Genomic DNA, 20,405 nt, shown 5'->3' with positions numbered 1-20,405 from the left:
AACGCGTAGTTCGCAGGATTCAAGATCCGGCCCTAATAGCAAAGGAATTTTTACATCGTTTAATTAAAAAAAAGGTAATGTTTGAATTAAAGAAAATCAGAAGGGGGAATAGGTAGGCCGGGAAATTAGGTAGGCCAAGAGGATGTTTCCTTTTTTTCTATGAATAAAAGGTTAGATTCACTGCCAAATTTTTGTATCATATCACGTAAGATTCAACAGTCTGTAATTCTTGTCATTAAAGCTTCAATTTATGCATAAATTAAAATATATTTAATTCTAAAACTCAAGTGGTCAATTGACCCCGCTGCTTCCCCGCGTTGTGCATAGCCTCCCCGAAACATAATCCTAAATACGCCACTGATTAATGTAAAATATTAATATTAATTCCAAAGTAGATATTATTGTCATGATGTACACTTCCCTCAATAGTCACGTTTTGTTTCAGCTTAACTCTGTTATCTGTTTCACTTAAATTCTTATCCTAAATCTACATATATTCATGCAAAACAGGGTTATTTGGTCTTTTCGGTGTTAGTGTAATATACGATAAATCATTTTGTTGGTGGCAGCTCGTTCACATTGAATTTGGACAGTTTCTGAAAACATTATGCATCTTTACGCATTGAGATACCCTCTTTTGTTTATACATTTAAAACTAAGTTTTTTTAAATGCAATTTTATTCTCATCCGAAGATGGGCAGGCCGCAGAAGGTAACGCCTTCTCTTGGGCCATGAGCATTCATTTATTGGTAGTTTCTTAGGGAGATGTGTATCAGGATTTATTTATTTATTTATATATTTATCTGTTTAAGCATACAGAAGAAGGTGACCTGAGCATTGTATGTAATATATAGGACTATAATGAAATGAAGTGTAGATAACAGAATAGAAGGATATATGATGTTAGTTGCGACAATGATGGTAATCTTCTTCTCTGGGTCTACTCAGAGCTGTGTCCTGATCATGCTCATGGATAGTAAGAAGGTGATCTAATGGTGAATATGCGTAATGTGGTAGAGCTGAAGTCTGGTTTAACAAGAGTTCATGGAGCACTGGATGAGTGTCTGCTACACGGCGTTCAATGTAACTAGAGCGAAGACTGTACAGATGTGGTAAGAGTGTTGGTATACATGTGCGACGGTAGACTTGTGTTGGCGTCCGTAGAGGTGAGGAATAAGAAAAGGCGTTAAGACATGGTAATCCAGGTCTTGTAGTTTATCATAAAACTTCTGTGGAGCCGATAACCAGGCAACATGTCCATGCGTAAGAGCAGAGCGAACAAAAACTTTGTATGTAGAAAGAATGAGTTTGGTGTTAGATCCCAGTTAGTGCCTTTTAAACTCCGTAATAAGTTCAAACTACGTCGAATATTAGTTTGTAAATTGGAGAGGTGGGCGTTCCAAGAGAGAATTTTCTCGAAAGAGTATACTTCACGCTATGTGAACGAGTATTCGATGCGTTCGCAACGCGTTTTTATGGCTCATGCGTACGGTTAGAATATGCTATGTACAGTAGAGCGTCGATTATCCGAACGTCGGTCAACCGAACGACCGCTTAACCGAACTTGTACTCGCTCGCACCTGTTACTCTCCCACCCTACCGTCCATCATCCCCCTCACTCCCAAACCAAGTTTCCCACAGTAGTCGCCGCACTGAGCCACCGCTGGCGGAACATTGCTTCTAATGGGGCCTTCATAAGGCGCTGCTGACCGGCCAAGCCGCCAGTCGCTGTGTTTCAACAATCAGCACACTTCTGTCGGTTTGGCACTGGCTGTAGAAGTAGCGGCAGTATCAAAGCTGTTCACAGCAACAGCTGCGCCAGCTTAGAGTTGAGGCGTGCCGCTCCGTGCATGGCAAATAAACATGTACAGTTCGATTATCCGAACAAACCAGTTTTCCGAACACCCATGTCCCCCAATTACTTCTCGACGCTCTACTGTACTTAAGTGTGGATGGCTAATTCCGAAACGCGAAAACAATAAAAACGCGCAGAATACTTAGGCTCGAGCGTATTTGGTGCGTTTCGGAATCAGTATTAGATGTCTAAAAGAAAGGAAAAAGGAAAGATGTGTTGCCAGGACAGGGGATTTTAGCATGAAACAACTGCTTGCAAGATGCTTTGTGCAGAGTATTGCAACTCTGCTATTATAAAGTTTGTGCGTGTATAACAAAATTCATAAAAAATACAAGGAATTTCCGAAAAAAAAAATTAACACAATAGGGTTATTTCTCGTGATTCGTATGAATGAGAATAAGAGTGTGACAGTATCGCCGGGAAACCATGACTAGCTCACAGTATGATTTATAACTCTGGCGAAAGTAAAATTACTGAGTAGCCACCTAGGTCGCGTTCGCTACGGACGGGTAACGCATCCTCGAAAAGCCATAGTCTATTCTGTTATAGAAGTAAACGTAGCACTGTGAGTTTATCTCGGATTATTTGAATATTACAATATAGTTCATCAAAGGTTCACTTCGTAAATATAAAATAATCTAGAATACTTGTAAACGTAAGATCAAACTTCGAAATATGAGAGAATCATTGTGACGCCAAAATCATTGCGAAATACTGTATGATTAATTATCTTCGCGACCTCTACTTAATTGACTTTGAATTTCGTTTTTGATGCTCCGTTAATTCCTGACATCTCTTTTCGTTAATACGTTCAGCATCTTGTGCATCAGCCCACTCTCTAATAGAACGGACAATGATTAATAGATGGCGTTGAAGGCGCAAAATTACAAACGTCTTCTTCTATCTGGTTACGGCCAGATTTTGTCTCCTCTGCCCGGAAGACGGGAGGGAAATCTAGAACGAAAAGAACGCAAGGAAACTGTTCTCCCCAGCTGTGATGAAATACCCGCGATGAAAAGATGCTTTTCCGTTGTTGCTGGGAGGGAGGCCAGAAGATACTAAAACCACACCCTGGCAAAATCTCTTAACCATTTTTTTCTCTTTGTAGAAAATATATAGTGTAGCAGGAAGAAAGAGACATCTCGTGGCTGTTCGCCACAACAACAGCAATGCGTTTGTTATAGATGGCTTGAGGGTGGTTTTGTCTCTGATAAAAACGAAACGTCATCCGCGAAATATACAGAAGAAAAAAGTTCTGAACCTAAAGTTATGTGGCGGGCAATGCATAAAAAGGATAGCATTCACATATATCTTCATAATATGTTAGTATTATAGCATGTAGTACAGTCAGTGTACGTAAAATGCTACTGTAGATATATAGGTACATATTGTATATAAATGAAATTTCTACGCCATACGGTTATGCTCTTTATGCTAAAAGAGATGGGTGATTAATAGAAGTGAACAAGGGCGCCCATCATGGGGAGCAAGGTGGGGCACTCGCCCCCCCTAAGAGGAAATTATACTTGGGAATATCGAAAACCCAATAGAATTTTTACATTAGTTACAGCAAAATTTGAAACTATATTTGAAATGTCGCTTATACTTGCCCCATAGGGAAACCACAATATGGGCGCCCTTGGCACTGAATGATCGAGAAAGAATCGGTGGATGAGAATGTGGAAGAAATTAGAGAGCATAGAGAAAACCCTCGTACACGATGTTGTCCACCACACATACACATGGTCAGAGCCGGTCCTAGGCAATTTCCTGCCCCGTGCATTTTCCACACATCATTTGCATTCCCATTTGTCCAGAAAGAACAAATCTTAAAAGCCATGATTTTAGATATGCTTCCCCATCATGAACAGCGAAGGAGAGGGAAAGAGCACTCGCATTCAGAAAGGTTCAAACAATACAAATACAATCTTATTGTGTCTGTTTTTTTCTTTAAAATAATAATCTACCATGTTAATGAAAGATAAAACAAACACACCTGCAGAGGGAAGATGGTGATTCTTTTTATAGAATTCAATATCGAGCTTCAATCTCAATATATCAGTTTGTAATTCCAGTGCAACTAGGTCTTTTATCTTGATTTCTTGATTTTTCATCTACATCTGTTAAAAAATTAAAAAAAAACTTGTTTCCACCTTTAATGATAAAGAACTTGTTTGTGACAAAGACAAGACTAGTTTTCACATTAAAACTGTGATAACTAACTAAATGAAACAGGTGTTCTTTACTGTTCGAGAGTTGAGTTCTTGTATTTGACATCAATCAAGCAATGCATGCTGGGATTTGTTTGACCATTTGCTTTAGGATTGTTTGACCATTTGTGTTCTTAAATTAATGGGACCTAAACATGATTTATGAATGTAATATTCAAATAGGTCAGCTTAGTAAATTTAACTCCCATCATCATGAAGGCTGTTTCCAACCAGAAATATTTATACAATATAGTTATGAGAGCATTTGCACACGTCCCCGGCAATGCCGGATCCGGCACCGACAATGCCGGAACCGGGGCTGCTTTGCACACGCAGCCGGCAAAACCGGAGCCGGCTCCTGCAATGTCGGTGCCGGCGCTGCTTTGCACACACATCCCGGTAATGCCGGTGCCGAAAGGTAGTTTGAATTTGAACGTGAAGGAGAGAACATGAGTCCACCAATAAACAAACGATATCTCCTTGCCTTGCTGTACTTACAGCGAACAAAGAGGAAATAAAGCAGCACTAGAAAGATTTGGATCCATCCATTGTTGACAGTGCGTCATATGGAAGGTTCGTTTTATACATTATATGAAAAGCTGCGGACATATGATTCGAAATTTGTTAATTAATTACTTTCGCATGTCTAAACAAATGTTCGATTTCTTAGTACAACGAATTAGTAATCATATTCACCATTTTTTTTGCAAGAGCCGTGTAACAGACTGACTGACTTGAATAAATGGAAGGGTCGTTCAATATCTGAGAAATAGCTCAATGCAAAGAACAAGGTTAATTATATTACGTCAATCAAGTGACGTAGGAGCATTAACGTCTAAATTCCCAAATATCTTTTCTTTAGTACACAAAGGTACTGTATACTGTAAATTGGTCCGTACATAGGCGTAATCAAAAGCATTCGCAGAAAAACATGGCTAAATTAATAATTTTGACAAGTCACAATAGGTAGTAACCCTATACTTAAACCCACAATCCAATAGTGTCAAATTGTCAAGAATTTGCGAAAACTGGTGGCAAATTGTCCGCTTTGTCGAATTTTGATGGCAAATTGACCGCTGGTAAATTGTCCGTACCCAGAAGAAAACATCGAAGTGGCCCATTTCTAAGTCTTCGATTGTACATTTTATTTTCATTTACATATAATCTACATTTTATGTATCAACTGTAAGTAAACAGAAAGTGTTTGAATCACTATTGTTTTATATTATCCTATACATACCTGTCGCTTCTCGTTTCTTATTATCTATGGTGTCGAAGTCTTGTGGAAGGTTTGTATATACTTCTTTCCAGGGTTTCTGCTCTTCGACCTTGTCTTTATATGAATCTGTAGTCTAGTCCCATAAACAAGGTCTCATTTCCACTAATTCAGTGAAATTCAAAACATCGTACTGAAACACTTTAATCATTGTCACTCGATGAACGATGAAATGAATCCACTGCAGAAAAGAATCCACTAAATCAAAAAGCTACTTCAAGCGGAAATAAGTAACATATAGCTACACTAACGCAGAAAGCATGGTACTCCAGAATAGTTTCATATAAATGTTAAACGTCAGTTTAATCCACCCCCCTGTCAACTTGACCTACTTCTGTCCTTGATCCCCTGCGGGCTTGCATAGTTGCGTATAGATTGACGAATCGAGTACATTCCTGGAATCGAACGGAGGAAACGGAACTAAATTATAATTTTCTTCAGCATAGGAGGATTTTTTCCAGGGGAGATTTTGTTCTCGATAGGCCTACATATGTAGTATGTCCGATATAACATTCATAGATAACGTTTTGCAATGCATCTTGCATCTTGTAAAACAAAAACATAGGCAATTTCGGCTGTAGCCTGTTGTGTTGATTAAATCAAATCATACTGTTATACAAGATATTCTTCTTTATGCATTCCTTTCCCTCTTTCAACAAACACCCCCCTTCCTTTCCAAATTATGTACTAAAGACAATCCACACAAAAGGAAAATGCTTAGGACAAACCTAATGGCTATCAATGATTGATGGAAGGAGTCTTGCAAACTATTATATTTCTATATTTTCCCCTCGGGGGAGACTAAGAAGAAGATCGAAAAAACAAGGTTATTTGCTCTTTGTGTGTGAGGATGTGTGCGCACGAGGTAGATGGCCTTCTTTTGGTCTCTTTCTCTTTTTTTTTTTTTTTTTTTTTTTACTTTACTTTTGTTGCCATAATTTTAACATCTATTTAAATTTCCCAAAATTGAAACAGGCTGAGATCAAGCTATTTAAAATAATAATAATAATAATAATAATAATAATAATAATAATAATAATAATAATAATAATAATAATAATAATAATAATAATAATAATAATAATAATAATGGGTTCTGGAAAGGCAACATTGCGGCTGCCTATTCACTCAGTCCACAATCGTTCTATGGAACAAATGCCAGACAAGACAGACTACATAAATATTTTTTATTATGATCTATAGGGTAAAACAGTGTGCAACCACAAGAATGGAAATTTTCTTGTTCTATTTGTGTTTTTTCAGTTCTTTCTATAGTTGTGTTGTAGTTTTTATTTACTTTAATTTTATTTGTTATGCTTGGGAATGCCTACTTCTACGATTATGATGGATATTTATACCGTACATACTGGGTTGCATAATTAACAGGATAAACGCTGGACAACTATCCTAGATTCATAATTTCTTCGTATCTCCATTTTTCATTTCCACCATGTTGATTTTTTTAAAAAAATTATGACTTCATATATGCTCACATATTCTCTATCAAAACGAATCCAATGACCCCTTTGTTTAAATCGTTTAAGTAAGTTTCTGCTGTAGAAGATAACAAATTAATATACATACAAACATCTGTGAAACTCACTTTCCGCGTTGCCGTAGTTGGATAACACAACAAGATCCGAATTTCCCTTGCTGAGAATTTATGTAAATAGCAAGCCGCTATATTTGTGGTACCTCACAGCCATTTTGATTATTTCATTCTTCATATGATGTGAAAAAAAGAAAATAATAAAAAAACTGAAGCAAACAAAAAATCCAAATACAAGAAAAGAAACAAGAATACACAACGCCTTGCCACTCACTCACTGTAGCTAGATTGAAGAAACCTATCAGCAAGCCGGTTCCGTCTTTACCGGCTGCGTGTGCATCCACGCATAAGAAAACATTGCCGCCGATAAAACCGGAGCCGGAGCCGACACCGACATGTCGGCGGCTAGTCCGGCTGCACTTGCCGGAGCCGGGAGTTCCACCGGCTTTTTTGCCGGGTCGGAAAGCTTGTGCAAGCTACCATTTGATTACATTGCCGCCGATTCCATTGCCGGCATTGTCGGAACCGGATCCGGCATTGCCGGGGACATGTGCAAACGCTGTGACAGCTTCTGCTGCACCGTATAAATGCACGTGTTGCACACATGATACAGCCGGCTTTGCACATGGTCTAGGATTAGGTTGACCAGATGTCCGTTTTTAACGGGATTCATCATTTTCTCAAAAAGTCATCCGATGTTCCGAGAAGAAGGCAAAAGGGATACAAAACGTCCGTTTTTTTAAAACCGTTCCTTTTTGCTCGTAGTTACATATATACTAGTATAGTAATACCTTTTAGGAACTTCAACAGTGTTTTCAAAGGAAGACAACTCTTCTACAAGAAGTTCAGAAATACCAATAATAAAAGAAATATGAATTCAATAGACAATCGATTCTAGATCTCATTAAATGTTAAAAGATAATACAAAAATTAAAATAGGAGTAATATTAAATAAAAATGTGGTTATTTTGAAAAGTTTCTGACATCTTCCTGACTAGCATAAATGACGTGACAATGACTACATCTAGGTAGATTGCCAAATTATACAGATTTTGCTTAGTGCCCGTTTTCTTTATTTTGTAAACCTGGTCACTATATCTAGGATCGAACCAGGGACCCTTTACACTAGAGATGAACAATCTATCACTGATCTACCGTGTCTCGTACGCACACGATTTTTGGCTGTTTTCTGGAAATAAGTTCAATTTATATTAATCAAAATTGGAAGTTACTTGTGGACAGTTACATAGTAACATACAAGTGACCCAGGTCTGTAGCTGGTGGATGATTTAGAGGGCTGAACCCTCCACCGATCATTTTCAACACTACTTTAAATTTACAGTTGATTATTTAGATAAATATATATTTCAAAAAAATAAACAATCATCAGCTGCAAAGTTCTGTCAAAAATTATATCCAAGTATAAAATCGTCTTCAATGGATCAAAACTTACAATAACCGCACATCCTGCACATTACTGTAAATATTGGGGTCAGTAACACATAAACTCTGGGTGGACAGACCACCGGAGAGACTGGGGTGTACGGAATCCGCCAGGAAAGAGGGAGAAAGCAGAAAGTTCTCCCAGAAATTAAAAAAAAAATCCTCATACATTGCATTTTAAAACATTTTCTGTCTTAAAAAGCAATCAAAAACTTAAACATTTTTGTTTTATTTTTAGCTTTAATAGTCTAGTTAAAAAGAAAGAAAATGTACTAAAAACACACACACAGTTTACTCTTTGTTTATTCAAAAAGTAGAATTCAACATTGTTTTATAATATTAGTTAAAGTTAAATGATACCAAGTGTATGTCAAAAACAGAATAATAGTAATAAAAGGTAGTGTGTAGTGAATACTGAAAGTTTCGAAAACAGATTTTAAACCTACAAACCTACAACTAGAGATGCAAAAAAGCCGGCTTTTTTGAATCGATGTTTTTTTTACATAAAAAGCCGGCTTTTTTGGGAAAAAAACGAGAATTTTGGAAATTTTGGCTTTTTTTCATTTTCATGATTTTTCGATCCGAATAGCTTTCTTATAGTATGTTCTATAGTTAGATAAGAATTCCATGACCTGAATACCATATTTAGCTCTGTAATTCACCATCAAGATGGCTGGAGCACATATTTTACTAATTAAAACTAACATGAAGAATGTAGTATTTGAGGGTAATTTTAGAGGCTATTTAACTTTATTTTAACTTTTGAGTTATCGACATCTTTTTTTCTTCTCTAGATCATTTCAGTTTATCATCCGTGTTTCATTTCTAAGAGCTTAGTACTCTAGCTTCTAGCGCAAAAGTTAAACTTGCCCGTTTTTCTATTTATGCGGCAAAGCGTACGTTTTTCAATATATCCGTCAAACCGTACTTCCACATTTCTGTTATGCTGTAGTTGTGAAGTGATTTAGCAATAATTTTCCGGGCATAACCTTGAATACCAATTTATACAAATAATTAGAAGCGGATTTAGAAAAGTACTTTAGAAGGGGTTTTTCTGATTGTTTCGTTTTCTAAAAAACTCCTAATTTTATTTGGAAGGTGCTTGAAGTTTATGAGTACAGGCATAACTAATATTTCGTTTCATTTATATGTTTAGCAATAATCTTCCGGATACAACCTTAAAGAACTTTTTATACTGAGAACCAGTGGCGGATTTAGAAAAGTATTTTGGGAAGGGTTTTTCATACTAATGTTTAGTTTTTCTAGACATTTGTAATTTTTATTTGACGGGAGCTTAAAGTTTATGAGTAAAGGCATAACTAATAGATATTTCGTTTGTTGCAGACATACCGTAACTTTGGGGTACAAGCTTCAGTCCGAAAGACCGCCCCCCTAACCTTCGCAAAACCGTCACTGCTGGTAATAAGTAATAATAACGATTTAAAAACAATAAGAAAGGAAGTCGGCCAACTCACAGTACACGCACTATTTCTACTTCACAGATGGAATGAAGAAAAGCTTTGACAGAATGGTCGAATGCTGGATTGAATCCCGGACTTCCGATAGAAGCGCAAAAGCTAATCACTCAGTCATGTTTGTTGTGCAGTTGTATTCAGCTTAACTTAAATATATTCCGTAGTCTTTTTTTTTGGGGGGGGGGAGTTCCGTAATGATATGTTGAATCCCTCTTGTTAAAAATTCAGAAAACTTGAGGATTGGGTAAACCATGATGGTAGTTATGTAAAACTTAACTGTAGAATTTCAAGAATATACAGAACCAAAAGCTCTAGATGTGCAGCTTTTAAGCGTATCATATAAATCTAATTTCTCTTATGTTTTATTTTAATTTTATTTTGTTTCAAAAAGAGGGTATGGAATATTTTGAAGTAAAAACCCTACATACAATTTTGCTAGTTATTTGTGTATTTTTTAAAAAGAAGTGTTTACTTTTAGGGTTACCCCAAGTTTTTTTTTAATAACTGGTTTAAACCAAAAAAAAAAAGAACGAAAAATGCGAATCGTGTGAACTTCATGGTGACGTTTCCAGATATCAAACCCCCTGCAATAGTTTTATTTCCCTTTCACCTTTTAATCAAGGTGTCCCATGTTCAATTCTCGGTCGAACCATAACCCTTCTTTCATGCGTAAACCAAGTAGCGGTTCAGATGTCAGGTTAAGCGAAAGTCTTCTCCTTGATAACCTCGGTATTTCGTAAGGATGTTAATCCTAAACATACGAAACGAAACCAAATTGTATATTCCTGCATGCCTAAATGCCTGTTGTTTTATAAAGAAGCCAAGATTGCTTAACTATATTGATAGAAATTGGCAAAATTTATCGATTGCCTACGTAGCTTCCAACATCAGCTTGGATTGGACTTTCTATGATATCTACGCACTAAATTTGTAATTTAATACCTCAGTTTTAGCGTACTGATTATGATACGTTGACCTTTAAATTTTATATGCAAAGCAACAACAAGATTTTTCCGTTATTGTCTTACATTTCAAGTAATAACGGGATTTCCCCGATGGTTAGGGCGGGAGCTTCTCAATTTAAGAAATTTACTGACCGGACTTTTTTAAGCTTATGGGAGTTCTTCCGGCATAACCCCGCTGTTGCATAATAACACCAAGGTGAAACAAACTTATTTCTGTGAATATGTAATACAAATACATAAAGCAAAGAATCTAAATCAAAAAAACCTGGTTTAAACCAAAAAACCCTGGTTTAAACATCCCTCTCAAAACGGGTTTTTGGCATTTTCTAAACAAACCATGGTTCTTGCCAACTCTGCTTACTTTTGTATATAGGAGGTTAAAAAATTCTTATTATATACATTGGTTAATCCTTTGGAATTCATAATGTAAATATATTGAAGAAAAATCGTTTGAAATACCTTTTCGAAATTCATAGTTTATTTTCGAGGTTTTATATTATTATCAGCATCAACCACTAATTAAATGACTTTTTGTATTATAGAGAAGCGAAACAAGGTCTGCTTTATCAATTTAAAGCAGAAATTTGAAAAAAGCCCAAAATTTCCCAAGCAAAAAAGCGAAGCAGAAAAAACCGAGTTTTTTTCCCAAAAAAGCCGGTTTTTTTCCGAGCCCTTGCATCTCTACCTACAACTAATGTAAATGAGGCTCAACAGTGTATAGCTAAAAAATTAGTTGATTTTTTTTAGTTAAACTAAACTCGCTTTGCTGCTCGCTATCTAAACAAAAAAGTGTTTGGTACTTTACAGTTAACTCCACCTTAAGCATCATAGGGTTAACTGTCTTTTTTTCACAATTGGAAACAAAGTTTTGTGCTACTTTTTCATATCAACTTTGTCTATCATTGTTTTGTAAACGTAGCAAACTGCTGTAGTTTGAGCCTCTTTTGGCTCGTAGTTGACCAGATATTGAAATATTGGGGGATGATCATGAGACATTTTTCAAATATTGGGGGGGGGGACGCGTCCCCAGTGGGATTGACGCCCGTGACTGTAAATGTCTCAATGCCCTGCGACAAGTACAGCAAAATCTCATACCCTCTAATCATCAGCAACACCCACGCACCTTCTGATCAAGATTAGGCCAACGCCTTTGTTGCCTATCTGCAAGACATCTTTACATCATCACCTTATCCACAATTTTTCTAATCCATCACGTCAATATTGTAACTCCTATTTTCCAACCAAATCTTAATAATCTTTTTCCGCCACTTTAACTCCCATCTTTTGTTACTGATATCACCAAAGTTATTCAACACATAAGAAACTCTGTTTCTGGTTTGGATTTCATCACGCATCGCCTTATCAAAGAAAGTACTATTTCTGTTTCTTCTCCTTGCCTCCACTTCTACTTTTATCCTTAGAACTCGTTTTCTTCCTGCTGAATGGAAAATATCCAAAACACTCATGTTTCCGAAACTGAACAAAGCTTCCAGTTCCGTCTCTTCGTATCGACCTATATAACTTACTCCCACTTTTAGTAAAATCCTTGAACACATTCTCGTCCACAGGCTTCCTCCATACCTACAAGAACATCTGGTTCCATCTTCCCAGCCCTCGTCATACTCCACTAACGATTAGCTTCAACGCCTACGCAGCCTCATTACAAATCACTATAATTTCGCCCGTCTTTCCTGGTTTGATGTATTTGACGTCGAAAAAGCATTCAATAAAGTTTGGTATCTTCCTCTCATTATCAAGCTCATCAAATTTAAATTGCCCACTCCTTATACACACTTTATTTTTCACTTTTTGTCCGCCGTATTATGTAGGTTAATATTAAGAATAATTCATCACATCTCATCTTCCTGAATTCTGGTGTTCCTCAAGGCTCAGCTATGTCTCCCTGCTCTATTATTTACTGTTCGTTCGCGATTTCTCTTCTCTTCCCGTCGACATTTATTCTTTCCAATATGCCGATGGTACAGCCTCTACTTGTCCTTGATCACACTATCAACTACATCAATACTTAAAATATATAAAACGATAATCATGCCTGTTGTTCTGTATGGTTGTGAAACATGGTCGCTTACTCTGAGGGAAGAACATAGACTGAAAGTATTTGAGAACAGGATCCTGAGAAGAATATTCGGACCAAGAGGAACGAGAATGGGGAATGGCGGAAGCTTCATAACGAAGAACTACATAGTTTATACGGTTTACCCAACATTGTTAGGGTCGTCAAGTCTAGGAGGCTTAGGTGGGCAGGTCATGTAGCTAGAATGGAAGAAAGTAGAAACGCTTTCAAAGTCTTGACTGGTAGACCCATAGGAAAACGACCATTAGGAAGACCTAGGCGCAGATGGGAGGATAATATTAAGATGGATCTCGCAGAGATAGGAATACAAAGTAGAAACTAGATGCAATTAGCTAAGGATAGAAGTCAGTGGAGAGCTTTTGTGAACGCGGCACTGAACCTCCGGGTTCCATAGGCCATAGAGTTAGTTAGTTAGTTAACTACATCAATACCATCTTTACGGTGTTGTAAATGGCACCTCACCATCAATGCTTCCAAGATACCACCTTGCAAATGTTCTAGAACACACCGGAATCCATCCCTTCTTTCTGTCACTTCAAAATACACAGATTCATACATCTAAAACAGTCACTTATCTTGGTATTGTTTTGACCACCACCCCACCTGGTTTCCTCATTTTAACAACATAGAAACGAAAACACATAATCGTCTGAATCTTCATAAACGTCTAACTGGCATTATCTGTCATCTCAGTAGTTGAGGTGGACGTATGGCTAACCGAGCCAGCAAACTTTTTGGATGACCTGGGAGTCAATGACCTAGAGGTCTGGCCCGGTATCAACGCTATAGGACTACTCCCCTTAAATTTTCTAAGTTGCCCAATTTTAAAATTGGTATGGTAGTGTAGAGCCCAGATATGTACCTCTGTAAGTTTTTTGGAATCCAACTCGTTACCTTTTATGGGTAAAATGTTGCCAAAAATGTACGACCTATTTTATACCCTTTCATGAGGCTTTATTAACTTATAGTCTTATATGAGTAGCTATAGAATTTCATTCCCTTTCACATGGCATGGGTGCATTGATGCAGCCATGTTAAATTCTGAGAAGAGTACATAGGGCTACTCTTTAAATTAGGAAATTGTAAACAACAATAATTAGTAAATGTTTTCTAGGATCCCAATATATTCCACGGTAAATTTCGGCGGTCCATCTTGTTCCTTTTCATGGGTATAAAATTAACGAGAATTCAAAATTTGGAGGTTTTTAACTTAATTTATTCACTTTGATGATGGTTTGTCACTTATATGTATATTTAATTGAGTATAGCAGTCTACTCTCTTTCATAAAACATGGGTATATTGAGACATTTCTCTAAAGTTTGGGAGGGGTACGTTGGCCCGCCCATCAAAATTGGGAATTGTAAAAGACAAGTAATAGTAAATGTTCTCTAGGAGTTAAGTACATACTATTGTAATTTTGGGTGGTCCTGCTTATCCCCTTCTGTGGGTAAAAAATTGTCAAATATTAGTATGGCCGCGTGGTCGTTACTGACGTAATTTTCCTTCTTTGATGGGCCATTAACAAGTTACATGGTTGTGTACAGGGGTCCATTCCCTTTCATAACACACGAATACATTGATGCTCCCTTACCAAAATTAGGGAGGGGTATGCAGGACTACTCCTTAAATTTTCGAATTATCAAAAAACAAATTTTCATAAATGTTTCCTATAACCCAAATATACACTTTTATTAAATTGATTGGTTCAGTTTATCCTCTCCTATGAGTAAAAAAAGTGCCAAATATATAAACGTAAGCAATATATCGAACTGTACCACGTGGTAGGTTATTGACCCAATTTATCCCCTTTGATAGGGGTTTATCATGATCTATGAATATATATTTGAGTAAAGGAGTCAATTTTATTTCAAGGCATAGGTACAATGATACTCACCTCTTATATATTTTGGGAGGGAACTGAAAAAAATGTAAATGCTCTCTAGGAACCGAATATACAATTTGTTACTAGTCATGTTTTCTGCATGAGATGGGAATTTTGAACGTTGTACTACAAGGTTCATGACATTCAAACCAACATTTTGTTTTCAGTGAATGGATAAAATTTCAAATTAAAAATTTCAAATCAAAAGATTTCAAGCTAACAATTTTTAAACAAAAAAATTCAAACTAAAATTTTTTTAAACCAATATTATCAAACTGATAAAAAATTCAAACTAAAAGTTCTCAAATCAAAACTTTTAAACTAAAAATTTTCAAAGCAAAATATCACACTTAAAATTTTGAGACCAAAATTGTTAAAATAAAGTTCTCAAATAAAAAAATAAACAAAATTTAAAATCAAACCGTAAATTATCTGAAACGCTTAAAAAATTTTGAAAAATTTGAAAATGATCAGCCAATTAAAATGAATCAATAATAACTTTTCACTGATCACTCAACCAGATTGCACCAAGATAGCCTAATATCTCATGGTTAGCCATCAAACTTTTATCCGGTTATCAACTACTCGATTAACAAATAAACAGTTTTCATTTTTTTCCATCACATACATCAGTGACTGCAAAGAAATTAAACTAAAATATAACTTACCAAGTAACTAAGTAACTCTATGGCCAGTTTTCCAACAGTACATATTTCGAGTTAACATTGTTGTTCAGATTTCAAATGGTCATGCTTCTTTGGAGACACCCTGTGCAGACATAAATTTAACGCTAGGAATTTCTTCCCCCTGTGGGAGCACTTAACTTTGGCAGGCATTTATTTTTCTGCAATAACTTCTCTCCCCTTCTTTGAGTAGAAAATCGCCAAGAAGCGAGCGATACAAAGTCCTCAGCAGCTGAGATTATTTTTGTGAAAAGTTGAACAAAAGAATCGTGAGATAGCGTCTGTCATGACTTCTTATCTTACATTTCGTGATCCATTTAACACATCTTCTGTTTTTGATACAAGGCAGTTAAGGGAGAGAGAGAGAGAGAGAGAGAGGAAGATAGTACTATAGACTCTAATGGGGAGGGGAGTAGGGATGGAAAATCGTTTAGTTTTGGAAACAGAGAGAAATAATCTTGCAACCGACGTCCACTGTTAGAGTATCAACAGACTAATCTTTTTTCTTACAACTTTAAAGTAAATTGTTGAGAACTCGTTTCTTCTTGTCAGTTTTAGAACAATATCAAAGTTTTCTTTACACTTTGAAGATGGAACTTTTACGTTCATTTACAGTATCTCAAAGCTGTTTTCAAATTATATGATTAGTTCTACAATTTTATTAGCGTTTGACGAAAATTAAAATTTTTGAAGAAACACACTACCAAGGGCGCCGATCCCGGGGGGGGGGGGGCGAGGGGGCCCGGGGCCCACAAAGCTCATGTGGGCCCCCTTACTGTATTTGTAAATTTACAATATTTTGCATAATTTTAATGCAATTTGTTTCAAAATCCCCATATATGCTTTCTGCATCTGAATGCCCTCCCAAATTTACAGAGAAATCGGCGCCCTTGCACACAAGATCTCATGAAGATGAATCTAATATAAATAAAATAAAGAATGTGTGTTTCTGTCTGCTTTTTTGTCTGTATATATGGCTTTCTGCGGACTGGGATCCAAACGAGTGGATCGAGAGTTATCAAATTTTGGTCAACGGCAAATTGGTCCACTCCCCAGACCAAGACGAAGCGTTTCTTTTTTCAAAATTCGAATCAGGGGATATCAGAGGAGCGTTTACCGGAACATGTAAAAGTAGTAGACAATGACCGATATTAGTGTCGAATTCATAGTTTTCCCGGTTGCTGAGATCAATGGTGAAACTCCGATCGTATTCACCCCATTCTGCTTCTGGCCGGGGGTTACCGGGGGGAGGGTTCCAAGGCATGTAAAAATAATCCAAATGACCAAAATGACCTATTAGTGTCAAATCCATTGTTTTCGCGGTTGCTGAGATGAATGTTGATGCTTCCCGTAGACGTTGACTTCCAAATACAGCTTCCATCGGCTGGGCACTAGAGGCATTTTAAAATTCGAACCAGGGGGTCTCAGGGGGCGTTTATCGGGATATGTAAAAGTAGTAGAAAATGATCGATATTTAATCCTTTCATAGTTCAGTTTGTTTACATAGATATTTTGTCTAACCCATGCAAAAAATAGGTATTTTGGCTAATATAAAATATAATATAGGTCAAAATAAATTATCGTGCATAGTTCTTGAGAACATCATCATCTTCATCATAGGTATTCTGCCATTATTGGCAGGTCACTTGCTGCAATTGAGAAGCTTTTATGCTCCACGATCTTCCGCTAACTTCTTCGTCGTCACGTACGATTTCTTTGTTTTGATATCCTCCATTATATTGCAGTCTCTTTCGCCCTCTCCTTCTCTTTCCTGCCACCATAACTTCTAGCACATCCCTCATGATTTGGTTCCTTCTTACTCAATGTCCCAACCAGTTTCTCTTCCTCTTCTTAACAATATCTGAAATTATTCTTTTATCCTCCACCATTTCTAGCACTTTCTCATTCGTTTTCTCCTCGACCCAGTTAATTCTTTTCATTCTTCTCCACACCTACATTTCGAAAGCTTCCTGTCGTTTTTCATCAATTTTGCGTTATGTCCAAGTTTCTGACCCGTACAGTACAATACTCCACACGAAGCATTTTATGAGTCTTTTTCTCAACTCTTTATTCAAGAACCCACAAAATAGTATTTTCTTTCTTCTAAAGGCTTCTTTCACCATGTCCATGTTTCTGACCCATACAGTACAATACTCCACACGAAGCATTTTATGAGTCTTTTTCTCAACTCTTTATTCAAGGTCCCACAAAACAGAATTTTCTTCTTCCTAAAGGCTTCTTTCGCCGTTCTTATCCTTGTTTTTATTTCGCGTTCACATTTCACGTCATCAGGTAAAATATACGCATACAATAACGTGCTTAATGCAAATAATACTTTATGTCCAAAAAAAGACAGTGGAAGTGGGAACATTATCAAAACAGCCAAAAGGGACAAAAACAATAAGTTTCTCAGGTCTCAAAACAGACAAACGTTTTCGTCATAATATCCTGCTAGTATACACCTTATTATAAATTTGGTTGTAAAAATACCTTATTTTTCGCACAGAGAAAAATCCTTTCTCCGGACAGCGGTATATTGCACAAATATACGGAATTCTCTTGCCTACTACAAAAATCAGTATGGAGCATATGTTATCCATATGCCTTTAGATGTTACATCATGCCGTTGCAGGATGTCTGACATCTAACAGTTTTCCGTATATCACATACATATACTTATGTTACCTTCGTCAGCTATATGTTATATACGTCCATTTGTATGTGAGATCCTGACCGCCTACATTGTTTCATACGGAAAGTACGTATATTTTCAGGGTTTATTTTTGAAAATTTTGTCGTGTTTCGCGCCAACCATTGTGACGCTTAGCGACTGGTCTGTCGACCTCACTCATGTGTATGGGGGCGCTGTCGCATACTCTCGCCCCCGTGCGCTGACCTTTCATGGCACGGCACTGACTATATGCTACTGATATAAACCGAGATCGAAGTTTATAAATTTAGATTTGGCTTCATAAATTAATGTGACATCTCATTTTGTCTATTTTTTTATAAATGTGTTGGCAACCAATAATTGATGTAGTGTGACAACTACTCCATCGATCAAAATGAAACTTAGATTGGATCCCTTTTAATAGAATTTAGACAGTCACAACAGCCCAAATCTTCAGCTTCTGAAATAAAACCACGTTATAATTTTTCCAAAGCAAATTTTTTGACTTGTATAATGAACTTTCGCATGCTGACTGGAAACGGGTAAATGATTGTGCTAATGTTGACCTAGCGGTAGAAGAGTTCTATAACATTTTATACTCAATCTTTGATAAATGTGTTCCATCAAAAAGATATTCTCGTAACTATCCCATATGGTTCACTAGAAATATAATTAAACTTGTGAAAAGTAAGAAATACCACCATAAAAAATGGAAACGTGGAGGAGTTTTTTCAGAATATCATCACGAAAAATTTTGTAGTATTAGAGCTTGCCTTAATAGAGAAATCAACGAAGCTTATAAAAACTATGTACACGACTGTGAACAAAATATACTAGAAAATCCAAAAGCTTTCTGGTCGTATGTAAAAAACAAAACTAGAAAATCAGATCATAACACTCTTCGATTTGAAAATAATATTTTAAAAGATAACTTAGAAATTGCAAATGCTTTTAAACAGCACTTACAGGAAATCGTCAGCAACTCATCACCTACCTATGACATACAAAATACTTCAAATCTTAAAACTTCTGAAATAATTGACAACCTAAATTTTCACCCCATACATCTGACCGAAGTAGAAAATGCAATTAAAAATCTCAAGCCTAGAAGCTCCCCTGGCCCGGACGATGTACCTCCATATGTAATAAAAGGATGCGCTGAAATCCTAAAATATCCACTACTAGCTATATTTAATAAATCGCTATCGTCATCCCTGTTCCCATCTAAGTGGAAAATTTCGAATATTTTACCAATACCAAAAAGCAACTGCGACAACCATGACGTTCAAAATTATCGGCCCATTGCATTAATATCTGCCCCAGCTAAATATTTGAATCTATCGTTTATCAAAGAATTTTTAACCATATTCATCCTTTAATATCCTCATATCAGCATGGTTTTCTGCCGAAGAGATCTACAACAACTAATCTCGTTGAATTCATACACTTCATTGCAGAACAAATTGACAACAGAAATCAAGTTGATGCAATATATACGGATTTCAGTAAAGCTTTTGATACACTGGATCATGATATTTTATTGAACAAGCTTATTTTATTCAACTTCACTCTCAAAGCTAGACAATTCCTAATGTCATACCTCTTTCATCGCAGAGAACATATAATTTATAAAAATATAACAACTCCAAGTTTCATTGTAACGTCAGTGGTCCCTCAGGGCTCAAACCTTGGAGTTAAAAATATAACACACTCTCCTAATAGGTGACATGTATAAAGTATTTGTTCTTGCAGTAGGTAGATGAAAAGTAATATTTCTAGGGCGCGTGCGTTTACCTGGAACATGTAATTCTAACTGGGATAGTAAATACTCAGAGTCTATATTATTTTGCAATAATTTCATTTAAAAGATCAAAAGTTGGGTGGCACGTCTATCTTCGAGAGATGAGATATCGTGCTTACGAAGGAGGTCGGTATATTTTTCGAGTTTTGGATATAGTCCGGTTTCCTTATAAGTTAAGTACCTCACAAAACGAGATTGAATCGCTTCAAGACGTGCTTTGTTTTTCTGACTGTTGCGATGCCATATGATTGAAGAGTACTCAAGTTTGGATCTAATGTTATTATTGAACAGGGTTTTAAGAACATTAGTATTTGAAAAGTCAAAGGCAAGTCTGATTACGGAGCCGAGATTTCTGTAGGTTTCACTAACAATGCGATTAATATGTTTGTTGAAGGAAAAGCTGGAGCTAATAGTGACCCCTACTATATACAAACTGACTAGGTCACAACCATTAGGTAATATACCTGTTGTGATCTATATTTAACCATAAACAAATATT

Source organism: Thermobia domestica, chromosome 10 (genome assembly GCF_964235325.1).
Source record: "Thermobia domestica chromosome 10, izTheDome1.hap1.1, whole genome shotgun sequence".
Taxonomy (NCBI): domain Eukaryota; kingdom Metazoa; phylum Arthropoda; class Insecta; order Zygentoma; family Lepismatidae; genus Thermobia; species Thermobia domestica.
The sequence above is the reverse complement of the archived record's forward strand: the minus strand, read 5'-3'. Positions refer to the sequence as shown.